This window comes from Phyllobates terribilis, unplaced genomic scaffold (genome assembly GCF_046119375.1).
Source record: "Phyllobates terribilis strain yellow unplaced genomic scaffold, ASM4611937v1 Scaffold_236__1_contigs__length_3049075, whole genome shotgun sequence".
In the NCBI taxonomy this organism is placed as follows: Eukaryota; Metazoa; Chordata; class Amphibia; order Anura; family Dendrobatidae; genus Phyllobates; species Phyllobates terribilis.
Genome location: NW_027362996.1, coordinates 2,257,754 through 2,280,286, shown reverse-complemented (window position 1 = coordinate 2,280,286; position 22,533 = coordinate 2,257,754). Strand labels below are relative to the sequence as shown.

Here is a 22,533-nt window from a genome sequence, read left to right as displayed (position 1 = left end):
CAGGCGGGATACCTGGATGGCTGAATGTCACTGAGAAGCTCACAGAGACCGCCATAAGCAACAGTTTAAAAGAATGCCACAGACTAATCAACCAAACTTTTTGGGTTGGTTTCTCTTTTATAGTCTGCAGGCATTAAATGAAAGAAGTCAGTGTTCCAGCAGAGGGAGACAACGTTTCAGAAAAGGCATTGTAGCAAACCAAAAAAGAAATTTTAAGCGCAGCAGAGTAACCAGCTCACATACCTGTTAGCTCAGGTGAGTTTAAAAGGCTGCTGTTGATAACAAGGGCATTTGCTAAATAGATGGTGTGTGTGCAACAATATACTGAAAGGTCAATTATATTGTGCAGCTTATCTCACCACCTGTAGTTATTTAGGTGAAAGCTCCAAAATGCTTGCCTAATATGTCTGTTTATCCAAAAGGAAGTATAGAGGGAGAGCTAGATAGATAGCATTGCATTACATTACATTACATGGCAATGCAATGCACAGTTGCTGAAGTTGAACCAAAATGAGCTTGTCATCTGGCTTCTGCAACTTTTAACATGAAAAATCCAATGAGGAGAAGAAAAGAAAAGCCAAAGAGTCCATCCCAAAATCCGACAAACAAGCAAAATGAACAAAAAGCATTGAATTCAATTCTTTCTGATTTTAGAAACTGCATTAAAGAAGGGGTGCACCGGTCCTGGAGATACTGCAATACCAGGTCAATGCGTGGAGTGGACAGAGCAAGCTCTTTTTCCATCTCCCTGTTCTAAAAATCCATTTAATATATGGTCCCCAGATAGGGGACGTATCAGATATTAAACTGATAAGAACAGATACTACACTTGATCTTAGCCAAAAGGCCGAGAAGCGATAACCAGAATTGGTTTCCGACTACGGTGCCACCCAAGGATTCTGAAAAGTCCATTTGTGGAGATGGCCACCTGGACTCCCGTTAAGAAGACATGCTGTCAACCTCTAGATCCCTCACTTGCCTGCACTTTTCGGCTTGCTGCTGCTGCAATCCACGCGTTTTAGATCTGCATAACTCCACCTCTTTTAGCACAGTTCCCTCAACCCCCGGCTGTTCCCACCCGCCTCAACACCGTTGGAAGGGAGGAGAACCAATTAAGGCGGGGGGGGGGTGGAAAGAGCAGCTGTCTACCCTTAGCAGGAGGGTTGCTGATTAATTACCTCTCCTGCTGCTGCTGCTGCTGGCTGTCCAGCAGCAGACTGAAGGTGGCTGCTGCTGTGCGCAGGTATATAAAGGCTCAGAGCCTATTATGACACGCGCAGCCAGCGTTCCATTGCCACATTCCGTCTACTGCAGGCGGGATACCTGGATGGCTGAATGTCACTGAGAAGCTCACAGAGACCGCCATAAGCAACAGTTTAAAAGAATGCCACAGACTAATCAACCAAACTTTTTGGGTTGGTTTCTCTTTTATAGTCTGCAGGCATTAAATGAAAGAAGTCAGTGTTCCAGCAGAGGGAGACAACGTTTCAGAAAAGGCATTGTAGCAAACCAAAAAAGAAATTTTAAGCGCAGCAGAGTAACCAGCTCACATACCTGTTAGCTCAGGTGAGTTTAAAAGGCTGCTGTTGATAACAAGGGCATTTGCTAAATAGATGGTGTGTGTGCAACAATATACTGAAAGGTCAATTATATTGTGCAGCTTATCTCACCACCTGTAGTTATTTAGGTGAAAGCTCCAAAATGCTTGCCTAATATGTCTGTTTATCCAAAAGGAAGTATAGAGGGAGAGCTAGATAGATAGCATTGCATTACATTACATTACATGGCAATGCAATGCACAGTTGCTGAAGTTGAACCAAAATGAGCTTGTCATCTGGCTTCTGCAACTTTTAACATGAAAAATCCAATGAGGCGAAGAAAAGCAAAGCCAAAGAGTCCATCCCAAAATCCGACAAACAAGCAAAATGAACAAAAAGCATTGAATTCAATTCTTTCTGATTTTAGAAACTGCATTAAAGAAGGGGTGCACCGGTCCTGGAGATACTGCAATACCAGGTCAATGCGTGGAGTGGACAGAGCAAGCTCTTTTTCCATCTCCCTGTTCTAAAAATCCATTTAATATATGGTCCCCAGATAGGGGACGTATCAGATATTAAACTGATAAGAACAGATACTACACTTGATCTTAGCCAAAAGGCCGAGAAGCGATAACCAGAATTGGTTTCCGACTACGGTGCCACCCAAGGATTCTGAAAAGTCCATTTGTGGAGATGGCCACCTGGACTCCCGTTAAGAAGACATGCTGTCAACCTCTAGATCCCTCACATGCCTGCACTTTTCGGCTTGCTGCTGCTGCAATCCACGCGTTTTAGATCTGCATAACTCCACCTCTTTTAGCACAGTACCCTCAACCCCCGGCTGTTCCCACCCGCCTCAACACCGTTGGAAGGGAGGAGAACCAATTAAGGCGGGGGGGGGGTGGAACGAGCAGCTGTCTACCCTTAGCAGGAGGGTTGCTGATTAATTACCTCTCCTGCTGCTGCTGCCGCTGGCTGTCCAGCAGCAGACTGAAGGTGGCTGCTGCTGTGCGCAGGTATATAAAGGCTCAGAGCCTATTATGACACGCGCAGCAAGCGTTCCATTGCCACATTCCGTCTACTGCAGGCGGGATACCTGGATGGCTGAATGTCACTGAGAAGCTCACAGAGACCGCCATAAGCAACAGTTTAAAAGAATGCCACAGACTAATCAACCAAACTTTTTGGGTTGGTTTCTCTTTTATAGTCTGCAGGCATTAAATGAAAGAAGTCAGTGTTCCAGCAGAGGGAGACAACGTTTCAGAAAAGGCATTGTAGCAAACCAAAAAAGAAATTTTAAGCGCAGCAGAGTAACCAGCTCACATACCTGTTAGCTCAGGTGAGTTTAAAAGGCTGCTGTTGATAACAAGGGCATTTGCTAAATAGATGGTGTGTGTGCAACAATATACTGAAAGGTCAATTATATTGTGCAGCTTATCTCACCACCTGTAGTTATTTAGGTGAAAGCTCCAAAATGCTTGCCTAATATGTCTGTTTATCCAAAAGGAAGTATAGAGGGAGAGCTAGATAGATAGCATTGCATTACATTACATTACATGGCAATGCAATGCACAGTTGCTGAAGTTGAACCAAAATGAGCTTGTCATCTGGCTTCTGCAACTTTTAACATGAAAAATCCAATGAGGAGAAGAAAAGCAAAGCCAAAGAGTCCATCCCAAAATCCGACAAACAAGCAAAATGAACAAAAAGCATTGAATTCAATTCTTTCTGATTTTAGAAACTGCATTAAAGAAGGGGTGCACCGGTCCTGGAGATACTGCAATACCAGGTCAATGCGTGGAGTGGACAGAGCAAGCTCTTTTTCCATCTCCCTGTTCTAAAAATCCATTTAATATATGGTCCCCAGATAGGGGACGTATCAGATATTAAACTGATAAGAACAGATACTACACTTGATCTTAGCCAAAAGGCCGAGAAGCGATAACCAGAATTGGTTTCCGACTACGGTGCCACCCAAGGATTCTGAAAAGTCCATTTGTGGAGATGGCCACCTGGACTCCCGTTAAGAAGACATGCTGTCAACCTCTAGATCCCTCACATGCCTGCACTTTTCGGCTTGCTGCTGCTGCAATCCACGCGTTTTAGATCTGCATAACTCCACCTCTTTTAGCACAGTACCCTCAACCCCCGGCTGTTCCCACCCGCCTCAACACCGTTGGAAGGGAGGAGAACCAATTAAGGCGGGGGGGGGGGGGGGTGGAACGAGCAGCTGTCTACCCTTAGCAGGAGGGTTGCTGATTAATTACCTCTCCTGCTGCTGCTGCTGCTGGCTGTCCAGCAGCAGACTGAAGGTGGCTGCTGCTGTGCGCAGGTATATAAAGGCTCAGAGCCTATTATGACACGCGCAGCCAGCGTTCCATTGCCACATTCCGTCTACTGCAGGCGGGATACCTGGATGGCTGAATGTCACTGAGAAGCTCACAGAGACCGCCATAAGCAACAGTTTAAAAGAATGCCACAGACTAATCAACCAAACTTTTTGGGTTGGTTTCTCTTTTATAGTCTGCAGGCATTAAATGAAAGAAGTCAGTGTTCCAGCAGAGGGAGACAACGTTTCAGAAAAGGCATTGTAGCAAACCAAAAAAGAAATTTTAAGCGCAGCAGAGTAACCAGCTCACATACCTGTTAGCTCAGGTGAGTTTAAAAGGCTGCTGTTGATAACAAGGGCATTTGCTAAATAGATGGTGTGTGTGCAACAATATACTGAAAGGTCAATTATATTGTGCAGCTTATCTCACCACCTGTAGTTATTTAGGTGAAAGCTCCACTAATGCTTGCCTAATATGTCTGTTTATCCAAAAGGAAGTATAGAGGGAGAGCTAGATAGATAGCATTGCATTACATTACATTACATGGCAATGCAATGCACAGTTGCTGAAGTTGAACCAAAATGAGCTTGTCATCTGGCTTCTGCAACTTTTAACATGAAAAATCCAATGAGGAGAAGAAAAGCAAAGCCAAAGAGTCCATCCCAAAATCCGACAAACAAGCAAAATGAACAAAAAACATTGAATTCAATTCTTTCTGATTTTAGAAACTGCATTAAAGAAGGGGTGCACCGGTCCTGGAGATACTGCAATACCAGGTCAATGCGTGGAGTGGACAGAGCAAGCTCTTTTTCCATCTCCCTGTTCTAAAAATCCATTTAATATATGGTCCCCAGATAGGGGACGTATCAGATATTAAACTGATAAGAACAGATACTACACTTGATCTTAGCCAAAAGGCCGAGAAGCGATAACCAGAATTGGTTTCCGACTACGGTGCCACCCAAGGATTCTGAAAAGTCCATTTGTGGAGATGGCCACCTGGACTCCCGTTAAGAAGACATGCTGTCAACCTCTAGATCCCTCACATGCCTGCACTTTTCGGCTTGCTGCTGCTGCAATCCACGCGTTTTAGATCTGCATAACTCCACCTCTTTTAGCACAGTACCCTCAACCCCCGGCTGTTCCCACCCGCCTCAACACCGTTGGAAGGGAGGAGAACCAATTAAGGCGGGGGGGGGGGGGGGGTGGAACGAGCAGCTGTCTACCCTTAGCAGGAGGGTTGCTGATTAATTACCTCTCCTGCTGCTGCTGGCTGTCCAGCAGCAGACTGAAGGTGGCTGCTGCTGTGCGCAGGTATATAAAGGCTCAGAGCCTATTATGACACGCGCAGCCAGCGTTCCATTGCCACATTCCGTCTACTGCAGGCGGGATACCTGGATGGCTGAATGTCACTGAGAAGCTCACAGAGACCGCCATAAGCAACAGTTTAAAAGAATGCCACAGACTAATCAACCAAACTTTTTGGGTTGGTTTCTCTTTTATAGTCTGCAGGCATTAAATGAAAGAAGTCAGTGTTCCAGCAGAGGGAGACAACGTTTCAGAAAAGGCATTGTAGCAAACCAAAAAAGAAATTTTAAGCGCAGCAGAGTAACCAGCTCACATACCTGTTAGCTCAGGTGAGTTTAAAAGGCTGCTGTTGATAACAAGGGCATTTGCTAAATAGATGGTGTGTGTGCAACAATATACTGAAAGGTCAATTATATTGTGCAGCTTATCTCACCACCTGTAGTTATTTAGGTGAAAGCTCCAAAATGCTTGCCTAATATGTCTGTTTATCCAAAAGGAAGTATAGAGAGAGAGCTAGATAGATAGCATTGCATTACATTACATTACATGGCAATGCAATGCACAGTTGCTGAAGTTGAACCAAAATGAGCTTGTCATCTGGCTTCTGCAACTTTTAACATGAAAAATCCAATGAGGAGAAGAAAAGCAAAGCCAAAGAGTCCATCCCAAAATCCGACAAACAAGCAAAATGAACAAAAAGCATTGAATTCAATTCTTTCTGATTTTAGAAACTGCATTAAAGAAGGGGTGCACCGGTCCTGGAGATACTGCAATACCAGGTCAATGCGTGGAGTGGACAGAGCAAGCTCTTTTTCCATCTCCCTGTTCTAAAAATCCATTTAATATATGGTCCCCAGATAGGGGACGTATCAGATATTAAACTGATAAGAACAGATACTACACTTGATCTTAGCCAAAAGGCCGAGAAGCGATAACCAGAATTGGTTTCCGACTACGGTGCCACCCAAGGATTCTGAAAAGTCCATTTGTGGAGATGGCCACCTGGACTCCCGTTAAGAAGACATGCTGTCAACCTCTAGATCCCTCACATGCCTGCACTTTTCGGCTTGCTGCTGCTGCAATCCACGCGTTTTAGATCTGCATAACTCCACCTCTTTTAGCACAGTACCCTCAACCCCCGGCTGTTCCCACCCGCCTCAACACCGTTGGAAGGGAGGAGAACCAATTAAGGCGGGGGGGGGGTGGAACGAGCAGCTGTCTACCCTTAGCAGGAGGGTTGCTGATTAATTACCTCTCCTGCTGCTGCTGCTGCTGGCTGTCCAGCAGCAGACTGAAGGTGGCTGCTGCTGTGCGCAGGTATATAAAGGCTCAGAGCCTATTATGACACGCCCAGCCAGCGTTCCATTGCCACATTCCGTCTACTGCAGGCGGGATACCTGGATGGCTGAATGTCACTGAGAAGCTCACAGAGACCGCCATAAGCAACAGTTTAAAAGAATGCCACAGACTAATCAACCAAACTTTTTGGGTTGGTTTCTCTTTTATAGTCTGCAGGCATTAAATGAAAGAAGTCAGTGTTCCAGCAGAGGGAGACAACGTTTCAGAAAAGGCATTGTAGCAAACCAAAAAAGAAATTTTAAGCGCAGCAGAGTAACCAGCTCACATACCTGTTAGCTCAGGTGAGTTTAAAAGGCTGCTGTTGATAACAAGGGCATTTGCTAAATAGATGGTGTGTGTGCAACAATATACTGAAAGGTCAATTATATTGTGCAGCTTATCTCACCACCTGTAGTTATTTAGGTGAAAGCTCCAAAATGCTTGCCTAATATGTCTGTTTATCCAAAAGGAAGTATAGAGGGAGAGCTAGATAGATAGCATTGCATTACATTACATTACATGGCAATGCAATGCACAGTTGCTGAAGTTGAACCAAAATGAGCTTGTCATCTGGCTTCTGCAACTTTTAACATGAAAAATCCAATGAGGAGAAGAAAAGCAAAGCCAAAGAGTCCATCCCAAAATCCGACAAACAAGCAAAATGAACAAAAAGCATTGAATTCAATTCTTTCTGATTTTAGAAACTGCATTAAAGAAGGGGTGCACCGGTCCTGGAGATACTGCAATACCAGGTCAATGCGTGGAGTGGACAGAGCAAGCTCTTTTTCCATCTCCCTGTTCTAAAAATCCATTTAATATATGGTCCCCAGATAGGGGACGTATCAGATATTAAACTGATAAGAACAGATACTACACTTGATCTTAGCCAAAAGGCCGAGAAGCGATAACCAGAATTGGTTTCCGACTACGGTGCCACCCAAGGATTCTGAAAAGTCCATTTGTGGAGATGGCCACCTGGACTCCCGTTAAGAAGACATGCTGTCAACCTCTAGATCCCTCACATGCCTGCACTTTTCGGCTTGCTGCTGCTGCAATCCACGCGTTTTAGATCTGCATAACTCCACCTCTTTTAGCACAGTACCCTCAACCCCCGGCTGTTCCCACCCGCCTCAACACCGTTGGAAGGGAGGAGAACCAATTAAGGCGGGGGGGGGGTGGAACGAGCAGCTGTCTACCCTTAGCAGGAGGGTTGCTGATTAATTACCTCTCCTGCTGCTGCTGCTGCTGGCTGTCCAGCAGCAGACTGAAGGTGGCTGCTGCTGTGCGCAGGTATATAAAGGCTCAGAGCCTATTATGACACGCGCAGCCAGCGTTCCATTGCCACATTCCGTCTACTGCAGGCGGGATACCTGGATGGCTGAATGTCACTGAGAAGCTCACAGAGACCGCCATAAGCAACAGTTTAAAAGAATGCCACAGACTAATCAACCAAACTTTTTGGGTTGGTTTCTCTTTTATAGTCTGCAGGCATTAAATGAAAGAAGTCAGTGTTCCAGCAGAGGGAGACAACGTTTCAGAAAAGGCATTGTAGCAAACCAAAAAAGAAATTTTAAGCGCAGCAGAGTAACCAGCTCACATACCTGTTAGCTCAGGTGAGTTTAAAAGGCTGCTGTTGATAACAAGGGCATTTGCTAAATAGATGGTGTGTGTGCAACAATATACTGAAAGGTCAATTATATTGTGCAGCTTATCTCACCACCTGTAGTTATTTAGGTGAAAGCTCCAAAATGCTTGCCTAATATGTCTGTTTATCCAAAAGGAAGTATAGAGGGAGAGCTAGATAGATAGCATTGCATTACATTACATTACATGGCAATGCAATGCACAGTTGCTGAAGTTGAACCAAAATGAGCTTGTCATCTGGCTTCTGCAACTTTTAACATGAAAAATCCAATGAGGAGAAGAAAAGCAAAGCCAAAGAGTCCATCCCAAAATCCGACAAACAAGCAAAATGAACAAAAAGCATTGAATTCAATTCTTTCTGATTTTAGAAACTGCATTAAAGAAGGGGTGCACCGGTCCTGGAGATACTGCAATACCAGGTCAATGCGTGGAGTGGACAGAGCAAGCTCTTTTTCCATCTCCCTGTTCTAAAAATCCATTTAATATATGGTCCCCAGATAGGGGACGTATCAGATATTAAACTGATAAGAACAGATACTACACTTGATCTTAGCCAAAAGGCCGAGAAGCGATAACCAGAATTGGTTTCCGACTACGGTGCCACCCAAGGATTCTGAAAAGTCCATTTGTGGAGATGGCCACCTGGACTCCCGTTAAGAAGACATGCTGTCAACCTCTAGATCCCTCACATGCCTGCACTTTTCGGCTTGCTGCTGCTGCAATCCACGCGTTTTAGATCTGTATAACTCCATCTCTTTTAGCACAGTACCCTCAACCCCCGGCTGTTCCCACCCGCCTCAACACCGTTGGAAGGGAGGAGAACCAATTAAGGCGGGGGGGGGTGGAACGAGCAGCTGTCTACCCTTAGCAGGAGGGTTGCTGATTAATTACCTCTCCTGCTGCTGCTGCTGCTGGCTGTCCAGCAGCAGACTGAAGGTGGCTGCTGCTGTGCGCAGGTATATAAAGGCTCAGAGCCTATTATGACACGCGCAGCCAGCGTTCCATTGCCACATTCCATCTACTGCAGGCGGGATACCTGGATGGCTGAATGTCACTGAGAAGCTCACAGAGACCGCCATAAGCAACAGTTTAAAAGAATGCCACAGACTAATCAACCAAACTTTTTGGGTTGGTTTCTCTTTTATAGTCTGCAGGCATTAAATGAAAGAAGTCAGTGTTCCAGCAGAGGGAGACAACGTTTCAGAAAAGGCATTGTAGCAAACCAAAAAATAAATTTTAAGCGCAGCAGAGTAACCAGCTCACATACCTGTTAGCTCAGGTGAGTTTAAAAGGCTGCTGTTGATAACAAGGGCATTTGCTAAATAGATGGTGTGTGTGCAACAATATACTGAAAGGTCAATTATATTGTGCAGCTTATCTCACCACCTGTAGTTATTTAGGTGAAAGCTCCAAAATGCTTGCCTAATATGTCTGTTTATCCAAAAGGAAGTATAGAGGGAGAGCTAGATAGATAGCATTGCATTACATTACATTACATGGCAATGCAATGCACAGTTGCTGAAGTTGAACCAAAATGAGCTTGTCATCTGGCTTCTGCAACTTTTAACATGAAAAATCCAATGAGGAGAAGAAAAGCAAAGCCAAAGAGTCCATCCCAAAATCCGACAAACAAGCAAAATGAACAAAAAGCATTGAATTCAATTCTTTCTGATTTTAGAAACTGCATTAAAGAAGGGGTGCACCGGTCCTGGAGATACTGCAATACCAGGTCAATGCGTGGAGTGGACAGAGCAAGCTCTTTTTCCATCTCCCTGTTCTAAAAATCCATTTAATATATGGTCCCCAGATAGGGGACGTATCAGATATTAAACTGATAAGAACAGATACTACACTTGATCTTAGCCAAAAGGCCGAGAAGCGATAACCAGAATTGGTTTCCGACTACGGTGCCACCCAAGGATTCTGAAAAGTCCATTTGTGGAGATGGCCACCTGGACTCCCGTTAAGAAGACATGCTGTCAACCTCTAGATCCCTCACATGCCTGCACTTTTCGGCTTGCTGCTGCTGCAATCCACGCGTTTTAGATCTGCATAACTCCACCTCTTTTAGCACAGTACCCTCAACCCCCGGCTGTTCCCACCCGCCTCAACACCGTTGGAAGGGAGGAGAACCAATTAAGGCGGGGGGGGGGGGTGGAACGAGCAGCTGTCTACCCTTAGCAGGAGGGTTGCTGATTAATTACCTCTCCTGCTGCTGCTGCTGCTGGCTGTCCAGCAGCAGACTGAAGGTGGCTGCTGCTGTGCGCAGGTATATAAAGGCTCAGAGCCTATTATGACACGCGCAGCCAGCGTTCCATTGCCACATTCCGTCTACTGCAGGCGGGATACCTGGATGGCTGAATGTCACTGAGAAGCTCACAGAGACCGCCATAAGCAACAGTTTAAAAGAATGCCACAGACTAATCAACCAAACTTTTTGGGTTGGTTTCTCTTTTATAGTCTGCAGGCATTAAATGAAAGAAGTCAGTGTTCCAGCAGAGGGAGACAACGTTTCAGAAAAGGCATTGTAGCAAACCAAAAAATAAATTTTAAGCGCAGCAGAGTAACCAGCTCACATACCTGTTAGCTCAGGTGAGTTTAAAAGGCTGCTGTTGATAACAAGGGCATTTGCTAAATAGATGGTGTGTGTGCAACAATATACTGAAAGGTCAATTATATTGTGCAGCTTATCTCACCACCTGTAGTTATTTAGGTGAAAGCTCCAAAATGCTTGCCTAATATGTCTGTTTATCCAAAAGGAAGTATAGAGGGAGAGCTAGATAGATAGCATTGCATTACATTACATTACATGGCAATGCAATGCACAGTTGCTGAAGTTGAACCAAAATGAGCTTGTCATCTGGCTTCTGCAACTTTTAACATGAAAAATCCAATGAGGAGAAGAAAAGCAAAGCCAAAGAGTCCATACCAAAATCCGACAAACAAGCAAAATGAACAAAAAGCATTGAATTCAATTCTTTCTGATTTTAGAAACTGCATTAAAGAAGGGGTGCACCGGTCCTGGAGATACTGCAATACCAGGTCAATGCGTGGAGTGGACAGAGCAAGCTCTTTTTCCATCTCCCTGTTCTAAAAATCCATTTAATATATGGTCCCCAGATAGGGGACGTATCAGATATTAAACTGATAAGAACAGATACTACACTTGATCTTAGCCAAAAGGCCGAGAAGCGATAACCAGAATTGGTTTCCGACTACGGTGCCACCCAAGGATTCTGAAAAGTCCATTTGTGGAGATGGCCACCTGGACTCCCGTTAAGAAGACATGCTGTCAACCTCTAGATCCCTCACATGCCTGCACTTTTCGGCTTGCTGCTGCTGCAATCCACGCGTTTTAGATCTGCATAACTCCACCTCTTTTAGCACAGTACCCTCAACCCCCGGCTGTTCCCACCCGCCTCAACACCGTTGGAATTGAGGAGAACCAATTAAGGCGGGGGGGGGGGTGGAACGAGCAGCTGTCTACCCTTAGCAGGAGGGTTGCTGATTAATTACCTCTCCTGCTGCTGCTGCTGCTGGCTGGCCAGCAGCAGACTGAAGGTGGCTGCTGCTGTGCGCAGGTATATAAAGGCTCAGAGCCTATTATGACACGCGCAGCCAGCGTTCCATTGCCACATTCCGTCTACTGCAGGCGGGATACCTGGATGGCTGAATGTCACTGAGAAGCTCACAGAGACCGCCATAAGCAACAGTTTAAAAGAATGCCACAGACTAATCAACCAAACTTTTTGGGTTGGTTTCTCTTTTATAGTCTGCAGGCATTAAATGAAAGAAGTCAGTGTTCCAGCAGAGGGAGACAACGTTTCAGAAAAGGCATTGTAGCAAACCAAAAAAGAAATTTTAAGCGCAGCAGAGTAACCAGCTCACATACCTGTTAGCTCAGGTGAGTTTAAAAGGCTGCTGTTGATAACAAGGGCATTTGCTAAATAGATGGTGTGTGTGCAACAATATACTGAAAGGTCAATTATATTGTGCAGCTTATCTCACCACCTGTAGTTATTTAGGTGAAAGCTCCAAAATGCTTGCCTAATATGTCTGTTTATCCAAAAGGAAGTATAGAGGGAAAGCTAGATAGATAGCATTGCATTACATTACATTACATGGCAATGCAATGCACAGTTGCTGAAGTTGAACCAAAATGAGCTTGTCATCTGGCTTCTGCAACTTTTAACATGAAAAATCCAATGAGGAGAAGAAAAGCAAAGCCAAAGAGTCCATCCCAAAATCCGACAAACAAGCAAAATGAACAAAAAGCATTGAATTCAATTCTTTCTGATTTTAGAAACTGCATTAAAGAAGGGGTGCACCGGTCCTGGAGATACTGCAATACCAGGTCAATGCGTGGAGTGGACAGAGCAAGCTCTTTTTCCATCTCCCTGTTCTAAAAATCCATTTAATATATGGTCCCCAGATAGGGGACGTATCAGATATTAAACTGATAAGAACAGATACTACACTTGATCTTAGCCAAAAGGCCGAGAAGCGATAACCAGAATTGGTTTCCGACTACGGTGCCACCCAAGGATTCTGAAAAGTCCATTTGTGGAGATGGCCACCTGGACTCCCGTTAAGAAGACATGCTGTCAACCTCTAGATCCCTCACATGCCTGCACTTTTCGGCTTGCTGCTGCTGCAATCCACGCGTTTTAGATCTGCATAACTCCACCTCTTTTAGCACAGTACCCTCAACCCCCGGCTGTTCCCACCCGCCTCAACACCGTTGGAAGGGAGGAAAACCAATTAAGGCGGGGGGGGGGTGGAACGAGCAGCTGTCTACCCTTAGCAGGAGGGTTGCTGATTAATTACCTCTCCTGCTGCTGCTGCTGCTGGCTGTCCAGCAGCAGACTGAAGGTGGCTGCTGCTGTGCGCAGGTATATAAAGGCTCAGAGCCTATTATGACACGCGCAGCCAGCGTTCCATTGCCACATTCCGTCTACTGCAGGCGGGATACCTGGATGGCTGAATGTCACTGAGAAGCTCACAGAGACCGCCATAAGCAACAGTTTAAAAGAATGCCACAGACTAATCAACCAAACTTTTTGGGTTGGTTTCTCTTTTATAGTCTGCAGGCATTAAATGAAAGAAGTCAGTGTTCCAGCAGAGGGAGACAACGTTTCAGAAAAGGCATTGTAGCAAACCAAAAAAGAAATTTTAAGCGCAGCAGAGTAACCAGCTCACATACCTGTTAGCTCAGGTGAGTTTAAAAGGCTGCTGTTGATAACAAGGGCATTTGCTAAATAGATGGTGTGTGTGCAACAATATACTGAAAGGTCAATTATATTGTGCAGCTTATCTCACCACCTGTAGTTATTTAGGTGAAAGCTCCAAAATGCTTGCCTAATATGTCTGTTTATCCAAAAGGAAGTATAGAGGGAGAGCTAGATAGATAGCATTGCATTACATTACATTACATGGCAATGCAATGCACAGTTGCTGAAGTTGAACCAAAATGAGCTTGTCATCTGGCTTCTGCAACTTTTAACATGAAAAATCCAATGAGGAGAAGAAAAGCAAAGCCAAAGAGTCCATCCCAAAATTCGACAAACAAGCAAAATGAACAAAAAGCATTGAATTCAATTCTTTCTGATTTTAGAAACTGCATTAAAGAAGGGGTGCACCGGTCCTGGAGATACTGCAATACCAGGTCAATGCGTGGAGTGGACAGAGCAAGCTCTTTTTCCATCTCCCTGTTCTAAAAATCCATTTAATATATGGTCCCCAGATAGGGGACGTATCAGATATTAAACTGATAAGAACAGATACTACACTTGATCTTAGCCAAAAGGCCGAGAAGCGATAACCAGAATTGGTTTCCGACTACGGTGCCACCCAAGGATTCTGAAAAGTCCATTTGTGGAGATGGCCACCTGGACTCCCGTTAAGAAGACATGCTGTCAACCTCTAGATCCCTCACATGCCTGCACTTTTCGGCTTGCTGCTGCTGCAATCCACGCGTTTTAGATCTGCATAACTCCACCTCTTTTAGCACAGTACCCTCAACCCCCGGCTGTTCCCACCCGCCTCAACACCGTTGGAAGGGAGGAGAACCAATTAAGGCGGGGGGGGGGTGGAACGAGCAGCTGTCTACCCTTAGCAGGAGGGTTGCTGATTAATTACCTCTCCTGCTGCTGCTGCTGCTGGCTGTCCAGCAGCAGACTGAAGGTGGCTGCTGCTGTGCGCAGGTATATAAAGGCTCAGAGCCTATTATGACACGCGCAGCCAGCGTTCCATTGCCACATTCCGTCTACTGCAGGCGGGATACCTGGATGGCTGAATGTCACTGAGAAGCTCACAGAGACCGCCATAAGCAACAGTTTAAAAGAATGCCACAGACTAATCAACCAAACTTTTTGGGTTGGTTTCTCTTTTATAGTCTGCAGGCATTAAATGAAAGAAGTCAGTGTTCCAGCAGAGGGAGACAACGTTTCAGAAAAGGCATTGTAGCAAACCAAAAAAGAAATTTTAAGCGCAGCAGAGTAACCAGCTCACATACCTGTTAGCTCAGGTGAGTTTAAAAGGCTGCTGTTGATAACAAGGGCATTTGCTAAATAGATGGTGTGTGTGCAACAATATACTGAAAGGTCAATTATATTGTGCAGCTTATCTCACCACCTGTAGTTATTTAGGTGAAAGCTCCAAAATGCTTGCCTAATATGTCTGTTTATCCAAAAGGAAGTATAGAGGGAGAGCTAGATAGATAGCATTGCATTACATTACATTACATGGCAATGCAATGCACAGTTGCTGAAGTTGAACCAAAATGAGCTTGTCATCTGGCTTCTGCAACTTTTAACATGAAAAACCAATGAGGAGAAGAAAAGCAAAGCCAAAGAGTCCATACCAAAATCCGACAAACAAGCAAAATGAACAAAAAGCATTGAATTCAATTCTTTCTGATTTTAGAAACTGCATTAAAGAAGGGGTGCACCGGTCCTGGAGATACTGCAATACCAGGTCAATGCGTGGAGTGGACAGAGCAAGCTCTTTTTCCATCTCCCTGTTCTAAAAATCCATTTAATATATGGTCCCCAGATAGGGGACGTATCAGATATTAAACTGATAAGAACAGATACTACACTTGATCTTAGCCAAAAGGCCGAGAAGCGATAACCAGAATTGGTTTCCGACTACGGTGCCACCCAAGGATTCTGAAAAGTCCATTTGTGGAGATGGCCACCTGGACTCCCGTTAAGAAGACATGCTGTCAACCTCTAGATCCCTCACATGCCTGCACTTTTCGGCTTGCTGCTGCTGCAATCCACGCGTTTTAGATCTGCATAACTCCACCTCTTTTAGCACAGTACCCTCAACCCCCGGCTGTTCCCACCCGCCTCAACACCGTTGGAAGGGAGGAGAACCAATTAAGGCGGGGGGGGGGGGTGGAACGAGCAGCTGTCTACCCTTAGCAGGAGGGTTGCTGATTAATTACCTCTCCTGCTGCTGCTGCTGGCTGTCCAGCAGCAGACTGAAGGTGGCTGCTGCTGTGCGCAGGTATATAAAGGCTCAGAGCCTATTATGACACGCGCAGCCAGCGTTCCATTGCCACATTCCGTCTACTGCAGGCGGGATACCTGGATGGCTGAATGTCACTGAGAAGCTCACAGAGACCGCCATAAGCAACAGTTTAAAAGAATGCCACAGACTAATCAACCAAACTTTTTGGGTTGGTTTCTCTTTTATAGTCTGCAGGCATTAAATGAAAGAAGTCAGTGTTCCAGCAGAGGGAGACAACGTTTCAGAAAAGGCATTGTAGCAAACCAAAAAAGAAATTTTAAGCGCAGCAGAGTAACCAGCTCACATACCTGTTAGCTCAGGTGAGTTTAAAAGGCTGCTGTTGATAACAAGGGCATTTGCTAAATAGATGGTGTGTGTGCAACAATATACTGAAAGGTCAATTATATTGTGCAGCTTATCTCACCACCTGTAGTTATTTAGGTGAAAGCTCCAAAATGCTTGCCTAATATGTCTGTTTATCCAAAAGGAAGTATAGAGGGAGAGCTAGATAGATAGCATTGCATTACATTACATTACATGGCAATGCAATGCACAGTTGCTGAAGTTGAACCAAAATGAGCTTGTCATCTGGCTTCTGCAACTTTTAACATGAAAAATCCAATGAGGAGAAGAAAAGCAAAGCCAAAGAGTCCATCCCAAAATCCGACAAACAAGCAAAATGAACAAAAAGCATTGAATTCAATTCTTTCTGATTTTAGAAACTGCATTAAAGAAGGGGTGCACCGGTCCTGGAGATACTGCAATACCAGGTCAATGCGTGGAGTGGACAGAGCAAGCTCTTTTTCCATCTCCCTGTTCTAAAAATCCATTTAATATATGGTCCCCAGATAGGGGACGTATCAGATATTAAACTGATAAGAACAGATACTACACTTGATCTTAGCCAAAAGGCCGAGAAGCGATAACCAGAATTGGTTTCCGACTACGGTGCCACCCAAGGATTCTGAAAAGTCCATTTGTGGAGATGGCCACCTGGACTCCCGTTAAGAAGACATGCTGTCAACCTCTAGATCCCTCACATGCCTGCACTTTTCGGCTTGCTGCTGCTGCAATCCACGCGTTTTAGATCTGCATAACTCCACCTCTTTTAGCACAGTACCCTCAACCCCCGGCTGTTCCCACCCGCCTCAACACCGTTGGAAGGGAGGAGAACCAATTAAGGCGGGGGGGGGGTGGAACGAGCAGCTGTCTACCCTTAGCAGGAGGGTTGCTGATTAATTACCTCTCCTGCTGCTGCTGCTGCTGGCTGTCCAGCAGCAGACTGAAGGTGGCTGCTGCTGTGCGCAGGTATATAAAGGCTCAGAGCCTATTATGACACGCGCAGCCAGCGTTCCATTGCCACATTCCGTCTACTGCAGGCGGGATACCTGGATGGCTGAATGTCACTGAGAAGCTCACAGAGACCGCCATAAGCAACAGTTTAAAAGAATGCCACAGACTAATCAACCAAACTTTTTGGGTTGGTTTCTCTTTTATAGTCTGCAGGCATTAAATGAAAGAAGTCAGTGTTCCAGCAGAGGGAGATAACGTTTCAGAAAAGGCATTGTAGCAAACCAAAAAAGAAATTTTAAGCGCAGCAGAGTAACCAGCTCACATACCTGTTAGCTCAGGTGAGTTTAAAAGGCTGCTGTTGATAACAAGGGCATTTGCTAAATAGATGGTGTGTGTGCAACAATATACTGAAAGGTCAATTATATTGTGCAGCTTATCTCACCACCTGTAGTTATTTAGGTGAAAGCTCCAAAATGCTTGCCTAATATGTCTGTTTATCCAAAAGGAAGTATAGAGGGAGAGCTAGATAGATAGCATTGCATTACATTACATTACATGGCAATGCAATGCACAGTTGCTGAAGTTGAACCAAAATGAGCTTGTCATCTGGCTTCTGCAACTTTTAACATGAAAAATCCAATGAGGAGAAGAAAAGCAAAGCCAAAGAGTCCATCCCAAAATCCGACAAACAAGCAAAATGAACAAAAAGCATTGAATTCAATTCTTTCTGATTTTAGAAACTGCATTAAAGAAGGGGTGCACCGGTCCTGGAGATACTGCAATACCAGGTCAATGCGTGGAGTGGACAGAGCAAGCTCTTTTTCCATCTCCCTGTTCTAAAAATCCATTTAATATATGGTCCCCAGATAGGGGACGTATCAGATATTAAACTGATAAGAACAGATTTTTTTTTTTTTTTATCGAAAGCCCGAATTCGTGTACAAAACCCGAGTGCGCTTAAAAAAGTGACAAGTGCCACAAAAAAAGTGCACTAGGATGCTGGTCTTCTTGAAACCCTCTCCAAAAGGAGAAGGGTCCCCCAAACCATTCCCCGTCCCTCCGAGCCAAAAGGCCACAGCGAGGAACAGGGGCAAAAAGCCACCTCCAGCCGAAGCCAGAGGCGACCCAATCTTACCCCCAGCACCTGCCCGAGTTCTCACCCGAGCAAGGCACTGCGAGCCAAAGACTGTGCTCCCCTCCCGGAAGAGGGGAGCCAACAACGCTCTCCTCCCGAAAGAGGAGAGCCAGGGGGGTTCAGGGGGGAGCGGAACCTGATGGCCACACACTCCCCCCCTAGACCTGCCAAGAGAGGAACCCGTAAGGGAACCGCATCCCGACAAAATCCTAGTAGGACGTGACACACGTGAATAAGTGGACACACAGTGACAAAGAAATTAAATAAATAGTGAAGGTTTCACAGTATAATACTGCCCGGACCTTCGACCGGGAATTGAAAAATTCCCCATCCTAAGGCCAGAAGGCCCGGAATAAGGGTGTGTGCGAAGAAAGAAAATTTGAAGTGCTTGTGCAAATGTGCCATAAACTCAAGTGGGGTTCCCAATCCCAGTGAGTTAAGGCACCCCAGGGTCACCACTCCTGGGGCACTTCACACTTCGGGCTTTCGATCTTCCCCGGCCCAATGGCGTCGATCCTGGGGTGCCATGCTTTCCACCAGATGACTATATTAGCCACCTGGCGTACTAACAAGCGCCTAAACCCCAGTGTGCATAATGTATCAATCTACTAGGGCGGCCAACATCCAAAACCGCCTTTTCGAAAGATACTACACTTGATCTTAGCCAAAAGGCCGAGAAGCGATAACCAGAATTGGTTTCCGACTACGGTGCCACCCAAGGATTCTGAAAAGTCCATTTGTGGAGATGGCCACCTGGACTCCCGTTAAGAAGACATGCTGTCAACCTCTAGATCCCTCACTTGCCTGCACTTTTCGGCTTGCTGCTGCTGCAATCCACGCGTTTTAGATCTGCATAACTCCACCTCTTTTAGCACAGTACCCTCAACCCCCGGCTGTTCCCACCCGCCTCAACACCGTTGGAAGGGAGGAGAACCAATTAAGGCGGGGGGGGGGTGGAACGAGCAGCTGTCTACCCTTAGCAGGAGGGTTGCTGATTAATTACCTCTCCTGCTGCTGCTGCTGCTGGCTGTCCAGCAGCAGACTGAAGGTGGCTGCTGCTGTGCGCAGGTATATAAAGGCTCAGAGCCTATTATGACACGCGCAGCCAGCGTTCCATTGCCACATTCCGTCTACTGCAGGCGGGATACCTGGATGGCTGAATGTCACTGAGAAGCTCACAGAGACCGCCATAAGCAACAGTTTAAAAGAATGCCACAGACTAATCAACCAAACTTTTTGGGTTGGTTTCTCTTTTATAGTCTGCAGGCATTAAATGAAAGAAGTCAGTGTTCCAGCAGAGGGAGACAACGTTTCAGAAAAGGCATTGTAGCAAACCAAAAAAGAAATTTTAAGCGCAGCAGAGTAACCAGCTCACATACCTGTTAGCTCAGGTGAGTTTAAAAGGCTGCTGTTGATAACAAGGGCATTTGCTAAATAGATGGTGTGTGTGCAACAATATACTGAAAGGTCAATTATATTGTGCAGCTTATCTCACCACCTGTAGTTATTTAGGTGAAAGCTCCAAAATGCTTGCCTAATATGTCTGTTTATCCAAAAGGAAGTATAGAGGGAGAGCTAGATAGATAGCATTGCATTACATTACATTACATGGCAATGCAATGCACAGTTGCTGAAGTTGAACCAAAATGAGCTTGTCATCTGGCTTCTGCAACTTTTAACATGAAAAATCCAATGAGGAGAAGAAAAGCAAAGCCAAAGAGTCCATCCCAAAATCCGACAAACAAGCAAAATGAACAAAAAGCATTGAATTCAATTCTTTCTGATTTTAGAAACTGCATTAAAGAAGGGGTGCACCGGTCCTGGAGATACTGCAATACCAGGTCAATGCGTGGAGTGGACAGAGCAAGCTCTTTTTCCATCTCCCTGTTCTAAAAATCCATTTAATATATGGTCCCCAGATAGGGGACGTATCAGATATTAAACTGATAAGAACAGATTTTTTTTTTTTTTTTTTCTCCTCAGACGAGGAAATTCCACAGTCTATGGAAACCAGACAAAGGAAAATTCCATCAAAACAGCTGCGTCAAATCCAATACGCAATTTGCTGTCCCCATCATCATCGGAAATATTTATTTCATATTTCAAAACAACAATAACAAAAATCAAGAGGTACTAACAATATATCTCCACTTTTTAACTTTCCATATTCCCTCCGCATCCACTTCCCCTCTCCTCTTTTTGTCCCATAGGAAACACACATACATCTTCCCCAAAATCACCTTCACACTATCCTTTACAGCAATTTCCTTCCTTTTAAACACATACACATTCCTCACATCCCATAACACTTCCTTTATACATGCAAGCATCAACCACAAGACTCTTTCCTTCGTCCCATCACATATTCCCAAACCAAACATAAACAACTCAAAAGACAACAAATTCACACCACACAATTCTTTACACAAAGGCCCCATTCTCCCAATCACATCTCTAGCATACTGGCAATTCCAAAAAACATGCAACACACTTTCCCTTCCACCACAGCCATTTCTTGGACACATGTCACTCCTCACCAAACCTCTATTCCTCTGAAACTCTCTCACAGGTAATACTCCATGTAAAGACTGCCACACAACTTCACTCTGTTTGTTGGTCATACCACTCATCCGCACTTTCTTCCAAACCTTCTGCACATCACCACCCCTAACCATATTTATTCCACATTCTACCTCTCTACATTCAATCATCCTATACACAGCCTTCTTATTCTCCAGCAATCTCACATCTGCATCACACAGTTCATACCTCACCAAAAACTCATAAACCCACACATACCATACAGGCACCTCAAAAGCAATCAGACATCGCAAATCCCTTTCTTGCCACTTTAAACGAAACAAATACGCTCCAAATAAATACCTACACATAGATAAAAACTTTCCATCCGCCCTAATCACTTTCAAAACAAACACAACGATATTCACACCAAAAAACACGTCCAAATTCGGAAAACCCAAACCACCTTTTTCCACTCTTTTAACCAAAATTTCTCTCCTAGCTCTCTCCATTTTCGAGTTCCACAAAAAAACAAATAAAATTCTATTCAAGCTTCTCATACACATATATCCTGGTGGAAATACTACCGCAATATATAAAAATATTGGCAACACCACACTCTTAACAATTAAAATCTTCCCAAAAAAGGATAAACTCCTCAATTTCCAAAAATTCAACTTCTGCTCAACTTTTCCTTTCGCATCATCCCAACTTTCTTTCCCATCCAAACTCTCTGAAAACTTCACACCCAAAACTTTAATAGGTCCATTCACTACATTCACACCTACATCCCTACTTAAACTTCCGCCTCCAAAACCCTTACACTCACTCTTTTCCCAATTCACTTTAAACGCAGATGCACCACAAAAAATAGACACTAACAACTTCACCCGCCTCACCGAACATTCAGAATCACATAATACACACACGTCATCCATATAACCACTCACCTTCCATTCTTTTCCTCCACCTCCCGGCACTTGCACACCACGAATTACCTTATCTTTCCTCAGCATACACAACAATGGCTCAATTGCACAAATAAATGCTACAGGGGACAAAGGACACCCCTGTCGCACACCCGAAAACACATTCACTTTCCTACCCACATACCCATTCATTAAAACACAGCTATAAACACCCGCATACAAACTTCTCACTCGCCCAACAAAATCAGCCGGAAAACCCATTTTTAACAACACTCTGAACAAAAAACCATGCGACAACCTATCATAAGCCTTTTCAAAATCCAAACTTAACAAAAATACACTCTTCTTACGACCCATGCAATCCCATAGACAATCTCTTAACATACACACACACTCGTGAATCCGCCTCCCAGGTACCGCACAACACTGCTCATCCCCAATCACACTCTCTATCACATCACGCATCCTATTAGCCATAAGTTTTGCATAGATTTTATAATCACAATTAAGTAACGTTATTGGCCTCCAATTCCTCAGACTTTTCAAATCCCCTTTCTTAGGAATTAACACAACCATACCTGCACGCATACTCTCAGCCACCTCCATGTTTCCCCACATATACTTACATACATCCACAAAGTCCTTACCAATCACACCCCACATCACACGATAAAATTCTACTGGGAGGCCATCCTCCCCCGGCGTCTTATTCAAAGCCATACTACACATAACCTTCCATACCTCATCACCAGTCACCTCACCCATCACTCTCTCTCTTTCTGCTTCACTCAACTTACTCTCTAACACACTCAAAACATCATTCTCCAAACATTCATCCCTCTGTTTCACTGCATACAGATCCTCATAAAACTTAGCCACCTCTTCACACATATCCTCTTCACTCACCTCACTTCCATCTGCTCCATACACCACGCTCATACTCTGTTTCTTTCCAAAAACTTTTTTAAAGAAAAACCGAGAAC

The 22,533-nt window shown here is 44.7% G+C and overlaps 15 non-coding genes and 1 pseudogene across 15 annotated transcripts; all 16 read right to left on the bottom strand.

Moving 5' to 3' along the window:
- Positions 1-668: 668 nt before the first annotated feature.
- LOC141215868 (U2 spliceosomal RNA) lies at positions 669-859 on the bottom strand. Its single transcript, XR_012284921.1, has one exon. It is a non-coding gene; the product is annotated as a U2 spliceosomal RNA (small nuclear RNA).
- Positions 860-1,979: 1,120 nt separating this feature from the next.
- Positions 1,980-2,170, bottom strand: LOC141215867 (U2 spliceosomal RNA). Its single transcript, XR_012284920.1, has one exon. It is a non-coding gene; the product is annotated as a U2 spliceosomal RNA (small nuclear RNA).
- A 1,120-nt stretch (positions 2,171-3,290) lies between these two features.
- LOC141215866 (U2 spliceosomal RNA) lies at positions 3,291-3,481 on the bottom strand. Its single transcript, XR_012284919.1, has one exon. It is a non-coding gene; the product is annotated as a U2 spliceosomal RNA (small nuclear RNA).
- Positions 3,482-4,607: 1,126 nt separating this feature from the next.
- LOC141215865 (U2 spliceosomal RNA) lies at positions 4,608-4,798 on the bottom strand. The gene has a single exon (XR_012284918.1). It is a non-coding gene; the product is annotated as a U2 spliceosomal RNA (small nuclear RNA).
- Positions 4,799-5,918: 1,120 nt separating this feature from the next.
- LOC141215864 (U2 spliceosomal RNA) lies at positions 5,919-6,109 on the bottom strand. The gene has a single exon (XR_012284917.1). It is a non-coding gene; the product is annotated as a U2 spliceosomal RNA (small nuclear RNA).
- A 1,120-nt stretch (positions 6,110-7,229) lies between these two features.
- Positions 7,230-7,420, bottom strand: LOC141215863 (U2 spliceosomal RNA). The gene has a single exon (XR_012284916.1). It is a non-coding gene; the product is annotated as a U2 spliceosomal RNA (small nuclear RNA).
- A 1,120-nt stretch (positions 7,421-8,540) lies between these two features.
- On the bottom strand, positions 8,541-8,731 carry LOC141215862 (U2 spliceosomal RNA). The gene has a single exon (XR_012284915.1). It is a non-coding gene; the product is annotated as a U2 spliceosomal RNA (small nuclear RNA).
- A 1,119-nt stretch (positions 8,732-9,850) lies between these two features.
- LOC141215860 (U2 spliceosomal RNA) lies at positions 9,851-10,041 on the bottom strand. Its single transcript, XR_012284913.1, has one exon. It is a non-coding gene; the product is annotated as a U2 spliceosomal RNA (small nuclear RNA).
- A 1,122-nt stretch (positions 10,042-11,163) lies between these two features.
- LOC141215859 (U2 spliceosomal RNA) lies at positions 11,164-11,354 on the bottom strand. Its single transcript, XR_012284912.1, has one exon. It is a non-coding gene; the product is annotated as a U2 spliceosomal RNA (small nuclear RNA).
- Positions 11,355-12,475: 1,121 nt separating this feature from the next.
- On the bottom strand, positions 12,476-12,666 carry LOC141215858 (U2 spliceosomal RNA). Its single transcript, XR_012284911.1, has one exon. It is a non-coding gene; the product is annotated as a U2 spliceosomal RNA (small nuclear RNA).
- Positions 12,667-13,786: 1,120 nt separating this feature from the next.
- LOC141215857 (U2 spliceosomal RNA) lies at positions 13,787-13,977 on the bottom strand. Its single transcript, XR_012284910.1, has one exon. It is a non-coding gene; the product is annotated as a U2 spliceosomal RNA (small nuclear RNA).
- A 1,119-nt stretch (positions 13,978-15,096) lies between these two features.
- Positions 15,097-15,287, bottom strand: LOC141215856 (U2 spliceosomal RNA). The gene has a single exon (XR_012284909.1). It is a non-coding gene; the product is annotated as a U2 spliceosomal RNA (small nuclear RNA).
- Positions 15,288-16,406: 1,119 nt separating this feature from the next.
- On the bottom strand, positions 16,407-16,597 carry LOC141215855 (U2 spliceosomal RNA). The gene has a single exon (XR_012284908.1). It is a non-coding gene; the product is annotated as a U2 spliceosomal RNA (small nuclear RNA).
- Positions 16,598-17,717: 1,120 nt separating this feature from the next.
- On the bottom strand, positions 17,718-17,904 carry LOC141216828 (U2 spliceosomal RNA). The gene has a single exon (XR_012285825.1). It is a non-coding gene; the product is annotated as a U2 spliceosomal RNA (small nuclear RNA).
- A 789-nt stretch (positions 17,905-18,693) lies between these two features.
- LOC141216977 (U2 spliceosomal RNA) lies at positions 18,694-18,785 on the bottom strand (annotated as a pseudogene).
- Positions 18,786-19,905: 1,120 nt separating this feature from the next.
- LOC141216821 (U2 spliceosomal RNA) lies at positions 19,906-20,094 on the bottom strand. The gene has a single exon (XR_012285819.1). It is a non-coding gene; the product is annotated as a U2 spliceosomal RNA (small nuclear RNA).
- Positions 20,095-22,533: the final 2,439 nt, after the last annotated feature.